Genomic DNA, 11,017 nt, shown 5'->3' on the forward strand with positions numbered 1-11,017 from the left:
GGGTATGAGTAATTAATACATTAGTTATGACATGAGTGGTGTGTAATTTTGACTTAAAGAAACTGCAGATTTTGTTCACTAATTTGGTTGATGCGTGTTCTAAATCTGGACTGTTACCGTGTAGTAGAGCTGTTCGGACAAAATGTTTAAGAGTAGTTGCAAATATTTATAGTGAAGAGAGTGCTTGTTTACTATACAGTCAGATATATTAAATTTGCCTTTTACGTCCACTTAGTTGGTTTATCCATAAGATAATCGTTTATAAAATAAGGTAACTGGTAAACGGCGTGTTTAGACGACGTGGCAACACCGACGCTGATCTGAGACCGTTTTGGCATCAAATTGTTTACAGCGTCGTGGCGCACATGTCGTTTTTTATAAACAAATCGCGACAGGCGTTATAACACGCGTTCCAATAACTGTTAGGTCCTCACCGACGACGACAATTCCAATCTAAATATAGATCTAACACTAATATTTATTTTGGCAGTCGAGCGTCAATTTTTGCAGATTCAAAGAATTCCTCGGTTTTTAATCTAAGCAGAATGACATTTTGGTTATGCTGAGATAAAAGCAGACCCCCATCAATCAACTTGTTTTTCCGTCTTTAAGGGAGAACCGCGTAATCTATGCTTAGATTCGTCCCCAGTTTCCAAGAATAATAAATACGAAATATCGTGGAATATGGAAAAGTTTTTTGAAAATCCCTTAGGCAATACAGCAACTTTACATGAAAGAGTTGTCAGCGGCAACGTTCAGACTGATCGATAATGCTTTTCAAGATGAGATTCAGGAAATATTTAATTATGCATTTTGCGATGCCAATTATTCGGCAAAGTTTATTAAATTAAATAGCTTCCCTAGATATTGCCCCTCCTTATTGGAATTTTGCACAATCATTAGTGTGATGTAATTTTTATTCCAAGCCTAGACGAACTAAATCTCCAGATTAAGGTAGCCAAAATACAAAGCATAATAAGAAGGCTCAGTGCTTCTTGCTAATGTATTCTGGTCCGACATTAAAAATTTGAATTTACATTACACTTCTTACTAATGGATTTTTAATTGCCTCGGACAAATTATTCGTTACGGTCAGGGGTGTATCTGACAGTACTCTTTGTTTTACGCTTATAACTCATTGGCTACTAAAAACAGGTGCGACGCCATTTTTATACTTCACATCTCCCACTTACAAACCATGTAATCCGGACCTGTAAAAATATAATAAATGTCCGGATTAAAGGATTCCAATTACATTACCGTAATCAAGAGCACGTAGCCGTGTCAATTTTAATAACACAAATATTTACAATTTTAATAGTCTGGGTCTTGATGGGCCGCTTTTCGTGGCGTTTTAGACCACTAGTTATGTATTTAAGAAGGGTGGCAAGCTTGTAATTATAAACAAATTAGGCGGTGCTTTGGGAGGCACACTTACAACCTCGTGCATATTTTCCCGCATCATTATATATCCCTTTGAGTTTTTGTCCGATCCAAAAATTGTTTTCGTAATTTCTGCTCGTAATTATCTCAGAAAGGAGGCTTTGGCGTGACAAACTACAACAGCATACTGCCTTGGACAAATCACCATTAAAATGTAAATTTCAATTACCAGTTTGGTCTGGAATTCGCATCGGGGAAACACTATATCTCGTTAAATATCAAAGATCGGTATCGGGAACTGGATTAGCCAATAAGAAAGTGGAACGGACGAGAGATAAATCAGGAAGAGGTACTAGATGTCCCTATGGACTTTCGAATTCTAGATACGCAGTCAACTCCTTTTCCAATACATGGGATTCTCTTAAAATATATATTACTTCGTTTGCTCGAATCTAACACGTTTTTCTCATCTAGTTTTTAAATTTACATTTTACACTAAGTTCCAAACTTAGAACAGATTGTTTTTTTGAGACAAAATTTTAGTTTTTTTTTATTAAACATTACTATACAAATATTAACTACAACAGACATTTAATTATTAATTTTAGCAATACTACAGCGGATAAATTGTGACTATCCCGAATATCATTATTTAATTATCTCACTGTCTTATATTTAAATATTCCAATACTTCCGGTTAGCCTAACTGAAGGATTAACCATTTTTTACCACCTTCTTATGAAGAAATAATCGCCTGGATGAATTGTTTAGAACAATGATAATTTGGATCTAAATTTTTGTTGTTAAATGTTATCAGTTCTTTGAATTTAGTAAATTTGGTCATTATTAGAACTTTTATCAGTAGATTACTAAATACCTAGATACACTTCAAAAACAACACTATTTAAGTCCTCTTTTTTTTAAAAACATGTATAATAAAAGTAAATAAGGTAAACAAAAATGGGTTTTATTGACATTTTTGACAAGTAACTAATAAAGGCTATAGGCATAAAATCAAAATTAGTATGCTAGTGAAGTTTGTCGTCAACATGAGATGGATGTTAAGCAAAAATGAGTCTGAAGTTCACTAAGTTTATTTGATTTTTTACCTTTTTAATTGTCCCACTATATTCGATATTGCTAAACAAAAAAGTACTCCTGTTTAGAGTAAGTTAAAAGAAACTTTTTTCATATTTGGCTGGCGCATATATTATGAAATATATGTACAGGTGTAAAAATTTCAAAATTACAGATGGGAATCCTATGATAAGGAGAGAGAGTAATTGCAAATCAATGTTCTAGACAAAGCTGGAAATAAACTTTATTAACTGACATGTGTCAGTGTCGATGGATGTGACGTCATTTAACAGTTGGTCACAAAATTTTAATCAGATTTTCTGATAAAGTGGTCACGTGACCAATTATTGAATGACGTCACTTACAAAGTTATGCTTCGTCTTCTTATTATGGGATTCCGATATGTATAATTTTGAAATAAATTACTACTAAACTAACTAACTTCATTACAAATACAAGGTACCAAAAACATTTAGTGTTTCCAGCTGTCAATTAAACGATTTTCAAAATATGAGAGAAGTTGTAAAAGATTTCAAACAATTTCAATGCATTCCTGTATTGAAAAGCAGCGTCTTCAGTTTCCTTTCAAGTCTAAGATAAGGGAAGCGTTAACATATCCGAAAATTTCTCATTGCAAACATACCACTGTATAAAGTTGCGATGTAAATAAGGTTAACATACGGACGTACAAGTGTATTCAAGGGTAGATTACACTCCGATTAGTAAATTTTAGCATTAACTACCCTAAAATTGGGTATTAACCACAAGAAAGTGTTTAGAGTAATGTTAGTCAAGTCTCAAGATTTGTTTGACTTCTACAATTCAGAATAAACTGAGATTTGATATTGTTATATTAGTTATTTCATTTATGATTAAGTTTCAATATCAATCCTCCATATACACCATTTTTGCTCAAATTTGTAGACACTTTGTGACTGTTGTTATTTGCCACTCTACAAAACAATTACAACACAAATTTTACTTTATGCTGGTGGTCACTTCTAATCCACTTTTAATCAAAATGAACTCGTTCTTGAAACTTGGAAATGATTCCTGATACCCCATATCTTTCCCCTACAATCGTACGTGCTATATCTGTCTGAGCCTGAAATCAATACTTTCGGGGTTTCTAAGATTTCTTTACTTTTTGGTTTTTATACAATACATACAGAGTAAAATAATGCAGTGACAACATCCCTCTAGAGAAAGGGTAAACAAATTAAATTGAATAATTTAGAAACGTCTATTACTTAATCCTTGGAAGAAATTACATCGTCGCGAGGGTAAATCTATAATAATGCTGGGGTTTTCTTCGGGGGCCGTTCCCGAAAATTTGCCAATTAAAATTGATGCCATAATTACAAAGCCCGCTAAGAAGTTCTTTCCGTTCTTTTCGCTCAAATTACGCGCAAATTTAAACTTAATTTCTGGCATTTTCGCAAAAACGACAACGGAGTTAACTCAACAGCCAATTGTTCAATAGAAACACGTAAATTGTTGGCTAAAACATATACAGTGTAATTAAACATTATGAGATTAACCGAAGGAAGTTCTTAACTTTAATAGAACATTACGACAATCAATGTGTAACCAAGCATTATTATCCCATTAGCCGAAAGTTAGAGAAGTTTGCTTAAGGCTTGCGAATTCTGTAAAATGGCATCGAGTTGGGTTGGGGAAGACAATATTATTACATTTCTGCCTATTTGAGGGTTCGTTAACTTCACAAATTGAATATTAATACAGCTAGATTAATTAAGACTAACTCAACAAAATTAAGTTATAATCATTTAGTTTCTTAATTAAACTGTCTGTATGTGTGGATTTGACAAATTGTCTCGTTAAAACGTCTTAAAAGTTAAATATACAATTTTAAGGTCGTGGATTATCAGACCCTTTGTTTATCTTGTTCAAGTTAACTGTAAACTGCTTTATTAGGCCAATCCTGGTAGGGATTTGAAAAGTTGAGTAGACTAGTTTTGGTGTAAATGAAGTAAACACCGTATATACAAATATAAAATTTGAAAAAAAATAAGGTTCAAATCGAGTAAAAGGGATCTTAAAAGTGAGGATATTTATTTTGGGGCTCTTGATTGAAATTCTCGTCTGGCGAAATATTTTGATAATTAAGAGAACCGAAGCATAAAAAGCAACCCACATTGGTAAATGAATATCAAACAGAGCGGTGTTTGATTTGATTTAAGGGAATACATAAATATGTAAAGGACGCAGAGGCCGAACGGTCGACAGAAGAGGGGGACTCCCAGGAGAATTTGAAATCGCCGACCGCAGGCGTTCTCGAATCATAGATTGGAAAAGGGTCAAAAAGAAAGGCCAATTAACATAGAACACCCTTCAATAGCAGCATAGCCTAAGGTTTGTTTCTGCAAGCAGGAGGGCAGAGGACAAGGTAGCATCGCGGTTAAGCTAGAACTGTCTCTCCCAAGGGGTAACGAAACGGTATATCAGGAACATAAGCTAAAGGCAAGGGTTAAATACTAATACAATCTTAACCCTCTCTGAATAACAAAGCCCGCATCCGTTCACTCTGCTACCTACGACTCTCTTAGGAAAAAGCGCTCCTGCATATTTATCATAATTAACGACTTTTATGGACGTCCTGAAAAAGAAGATGAACCGAACGAACAAAAAGTGTGATTAAAATTACCTCATCACCCTTCATTGTGCACAAGGAATGTTCATTAAGCTTCCTGACCGCCGTTTTGCCTTTCAGCACCTAGAGCAATACTGTTCCACATCATTTTTATTTATGAAAATATCAAATCAAGATAGATTACTTGACAACAACTCTTTCACAAAATTTCTTTCGTACAAAATGCATTTGCCGTCTAACAACCTTTTACACTCTTTTCATGCGAAACTACAAATTCACTATTATTGCCTTACAATGGGTACATTTTTATTAACAACTACATAAAAAGAACACTGTTCAAAAATATTTACTTAATTTTAATAAACGAAGAAGCTGATGCTAAACATTTTTTGGATCCTATCACTGAATTGTTTACAATTTTTTTTATGAAAATTAGGTTAAATTTGATTTGGCTTACCTATTTGATCCTAAAGGAGCCACTGCCAACTTTTCCATTAAAATTACACTAATATTACCGTAATTTTAGTAAATTAGTAATAATTCAGTAAAATTACTTTTGAAAACTGATAAACTGGTTGAAACGTTTTCTGAACTATTCCTTGTTCTACTAGAGTAGTGATGCTAGAAACAAAAATTGAAGACACAATATTGAAAATAACCTAAAACTACCATTGGTGCTGTTCTGTGTTGCATTATAGTAAATCTTAAGATAAAGATATACCAAAGGATTCTGCAGTGAATATGGCTGAATTGACTGGGTTTTTAATTGATTCTTTAGGTGATGGGAATTTGAATTTTCCTGGAGATATTGCTACAAGAAATAAAAACTTTTTTCATATCTGATTTTCTCCTTTAACTACGTTAACGTATTCTTCATAATCTGCTCATCTACGATAAGCATTAATAAAAAGGAAAATGAACTTTATAGAACGAACTCCAATTTTCAATTGCTCATTTAAATCATTCCCCCTACATTTTATATTACAAGTAAAAAATAAACAGAAGCAAAAACACCTTAACGGCAACAGCCTATTTGACAGATGACAGCAATCTTTTTTTGCTGGATTTGGAATCAAACATATCCTTATTAATAATCGCTTATTGACATTTGATGCCTGACAGGCCTCAACTCTGTCAAAGTTCAAATTGTGTTTAAAAGTTATTAAAACATAATGCAGTTTTGACCTTGAAAATTATCTTAGACATCAACTTTTACCTGTCAAATTTAAAATTGAAAATATTTAACTTAAAAAAATAGTGAAAGCAGTCACGTGACCCTACTGAATACAGTTTTGAAATTGAAAATTTTCTGGGACGTCAAATTGAAGCTGTCAAAGTTATTACAGCAGTCACGTGACACTAAGACAAATTGATTTTGCAAGTGTCAAAATTCAGATGTTACCATAAAACAATTGATGTTAAAAAATAATTAAAACAGCAGTCACTGACTCGAGTTTTAATAAATGATATTTGAAAACCTCCTCATGGTACCGGGTGTTTTCACGATTCCCATCCCTAGTTGTTCAAATGATAATTTTACTTTGTAGCTGGTTGGTGTGTTTGTAGCTTTCTATGCCTGTCAGTAATATGACTAGATAAGGATGGAACGACCTTACGGAATACCACTCACTTATCACTGAAAAACCGAAATTTTGGAAAAATAAAAAAAATTGCGGAATGAATAAATTATTTGTACTAAAGCAAAAATATTTCTGGGTTAATTAAAAACGACTTTCCTACCAAGTTAAAAGTACTTAATTTCTAGACTTTTTAAGACATCAAATGAGTCCTCCTATTTTCCTCTTTCTCTCCGAGTCTACTACAGGTGTTTTTTTTTGACTTAAATAACAAAGACCCTTTGAGATTATGTTAAAATAAAAGGTCTAAAAAGAATAGCTGACCAAATTTATAAAAAATAAATCTTAAGGGATAGAGTGAGGATGTCATAAAGAAAAATGCAATTTAAGGCGAAAAAGCTCATTATGCGGCAAAGGGCCATAAAGGAGAGATCCATAATTGTCGAAAATTCTATACGAGAAAATGGCAAGCAGTATATCATACATACGGAAGCCGAGAGGCTCCCTTGAGAGAAATTCGGTTGAGACGTCGCTTCGGCCATGCATAGACAATGGTCAGACGGACTCGCATTTGACTATAGATGACCACTAAACCGTTTTTCGAAACTATTGAAAATTCATATATATTGCTTGCAGGCGTCAGCGCTGCCAGAAAAGGTCTTCTATTCTGTTTTGGTTATATTCTTTAAACCCCTGTCAGTGTGTAAATCACATCATCCGCACCAACGCTCTAACATAAAACAGTAGGTACCATTGTCTAATCAACACTGTCAATATGGATTATGCTAAATCTTTACTAGTAGCCACAAATGAGAAGCTACAAAAGCTTAAGTTTATAACGGAGTTGAACTATTATTGGTGCAGACAACCATGACCATTTGGAGTACGTGTCGTCTATAATTCAACTATGACAGTCCATTATTGGATAAGTTGTACCGCTCCTACACATTTCCTAACCAACAAACAAGGAGATCCCTTTAGTAATGACATTCACAGATTGATTATTTACCGAATTGTTATTAATGGACCTTAGGAATCCTCAGATTTTGATTATTATTCTTTTTTATTTAATCGAATTGATTTATTATTAAAAATCTCTTGGGCACGTCAGTTTTATTAATCTAGCTACACTGTTAATTTTTCCAACTAGAAGCAGAGTTTTAAAGTAGAAAATGCTTCCAAAAAGCTCAGGATTACCAATCTGATAAATCCAGTCGTCAATTCATTGACAGGGGTCCCAGCTTTAGTCCCTTTTTAATTATTTGCGTATTGCGTGATAATGTAATCCCCCACAACATTGACGAGATTCGCCAGTTCGGCGCGCCACAAATGAAAATGGATTATTTCGATCATAAATGCTGTTATCTGGATTGTTTTTCTGCCAATAGTTAAATGCTAATAGATCCATGTAAATTCGATTTTTTATAACACCAGTTCCATTCTTTGAATGGGGCAATTTAGTAATTGTAAAAGGTGGCCTCCATAAATCATAAAAGTAAAGTGGTTGAGTAAGGTAAATACTAACTGGTAGGGGGTATGTAAACAACATCAATAAACGCCGAATGGCAGCAAATTGCAGACTAATAAAAATATCATGTTTTCAAAGGCATAATACATACATGCAGGTATCGTGACTGCAAGTGCACATATCAAATCAAAATGAGCTTATCTGAAAACGTGATCTAAGGGACATTAAACGTATGGAAATAACATAATGTTGGTTGAGGTCGAATATTACCCACACTTAAACCTAACTAAGTTGAAGCATTCGGAATTGCAAATTTGCCGAAAATCGACAGACACGAATACGAGAGAGGAAATAAATAAAGGAGTAATTATACGGTGCCACCATTTAAACGATTGATTTTTATCGTGTCTTTGCATGAGTCCCATGTGCTGAGATTGAGATAAAGCTGAATTTAAATGAATTTTTGTTATGCTTCTTATTATGTAAATCGACCCAGCAATTACTCTTTTAGCAAAAAAGTTAAATACGTCCTGTATTATTTAGGAGTTTATTTACTTGATATGGCATTTAAGCAAACCAAGTAACCTTGTTTAGTTGATTACTAAAAATACTACTCGATATAACCCGGATTGCTCCTTTAGAGTTTAATCATTTAAATTAAGATGGCAATGTTTACAAGTTCGAGACATTCCTGATCTATTTCCAAATAAACCTATTTTAGGACACATTTCTGTTTAGATGTTCGAATTAGATAGGTGAGAAATGTTTTTACTTTTGATTATTTTCATTGACACATAGTTTTTATAAATTGTTTGTGTTTTCACAGTTGACTCTAAGTTCTATTGCCACCCAAACACTATTAAAAGCAGCATTAAAACCGGTTTAAATTTATCTTTATTTCCACAGCGCACCAAATTGGAGATATTCGATCTGTTAAAAAAATCTGTTGCCGTTGGATTTTCCTGGAAATCCAATTTAACTATTTACACAAAAACTCTGTAACGCTAAAGTTTTCCAGTTATCGGAAAAAAATCACTCTCAAAACATACGAATTGGTTACGACTTTCTCACAGATGACATATTGCTTTGACCGAGTCGGCTAATCCATAACTCTTGACACTAACCTTATAATGCCGGGGGAAGCAAACTGATGTCGCCTCTATAAGTGACGTCATTCGTCAAGATGCGATCTTAATAACTCTCCCAGATTTCGGAAAATTTATTCCCCAGATATTAGACCGTATACGTTATATGATTAAGTACTCTAAGAAATTAAAATCGACCATCTTTATTGTTTGTTATCACAGTTAATTCGTCAATGCTATTGACACAAATTTAGCCATCATGTATAAGTTGATTAGAATATGTTTATACAGGTATATTTTAAAATTATCAGGAAATCAGCCATTATAAATGAATGAGCTTGACAAAAATGGGTCTGACGTAAAAATCTGATTAAATAGTTCTAATGGCGTTTTAATGAAATCGATAAGAGTTCAAATAAAAAAGTTACAATCATTGAAAAATTGAAAAAATTACATTTTTGCAAAAAGTGCAATTTTGGCAATTTTTTATTTTGCAAATTAGTACAAAAAAAGGACTTTAAAATTTTTCATTTTTCAAAAAAATTTATAGAATGGGGGGTATTAAGAGTCTTTTTTTACTACTTTTTGAATGTAAATATTTCGATAACATGAAGAGTTAGAGAGGCCAGTTTTAGCTCATTTTGTAGTATTTTTTATCCTCTTTCTAATGGCGTTTTAGTGAAATCTATAAGAGTTCAAATAAAAAAGTTACAATCATTCAAAAATTGAAAAAAATCCATTTTTGCAAAAAGTGCAATTTTGGCAATTTTTTATTTTGCTCCAGAAGGGTTCCAATGCACAACAAAGGGCATATTTATACCAAAGGACCTTAAATTAGGTAAAATATGTACAAAAAAAGCACTTAAAATTTTTTTTTTGCGAATGGGAGGAATATTTTATTGATGTAACAACAAACAAAAAAAATTTAATCGAATTATCCAATCATGTAAAAATCACTTTACGCCAACTTTATTCTAATTTTCTGATGCATTACTTAATCAATTTTGACCAGATTAGAGGAACAATCAGTCTCTTGTCTTGTCCTTCTTAGTTTAACTGTTTTTGAGTTAATATGTTAAAGATATAAGTTGATTTGGTTATCTAAATTTTATTGGTTTTCACTGCATTCCAATTGCAAAATAACCTTACCAAAATATCAGGGAAAGGAATGAAATAAAGTAAGTGCTAGTTTTTTTTGATTTTACAAAATATGGTTATGATTATTTCATTCAAGTAATTTAAGAAAATAATCCAATTTGTAACTTTAGGAAAAAAGGTTATCAGAAATAAGTTCATCTGAGCTTGTTTCGGTACGTAATCTGTTAAATAGGTAAAAACTTTAAAACGTCCTGTATACGTTTTCAAAAGCGAAGGGTAGTTACGGAAATGGACATACTAGACTTGTTTAAACCTTTTACTCATGAGTATATTCTCCGTAGATAGTCACTCCGGTAAATTGACATATTAGTTGTGCCAATTGGTTCAATTGTGAATAATACCAAATGGCAGTCACAACTGACAGTAATGACGTAAAAAAATAGGACAAGTGAAATATATGTTTTCCTTGTCAAACACTTTACAACAATAATGAAAAGACAAGGAAAAGGTTTGTCAGAACAATCTCAACCAAGGGATGCTTCTATAATTTTCTTAGTTTCTATCCCAACGCCTTAACTGATTTACTACAGTCCAAAACTATATCGAAAATAATTACAAATAACTTAATCAATTTTGGACCATTCTAAGCTTTTTTGATATGTTCCTTACGTCTATACTATGATATTTCCTTGGATTTTATAATTATAAAATCAGA

This window comes from Ips typographus, linkage group LG16, assembly GCF_016097725.1.
Source record: "Ips typographus isolate SLU linkage group LG16, UJ_Ityp_2.0, whole genome shotgun sequence".
Taxonomy (NCBI): Eukaryota; Metazoa; Arthropoda; class Insecta; order Coleoptera; family Curculionidae; genus Ips; species Ips typographus.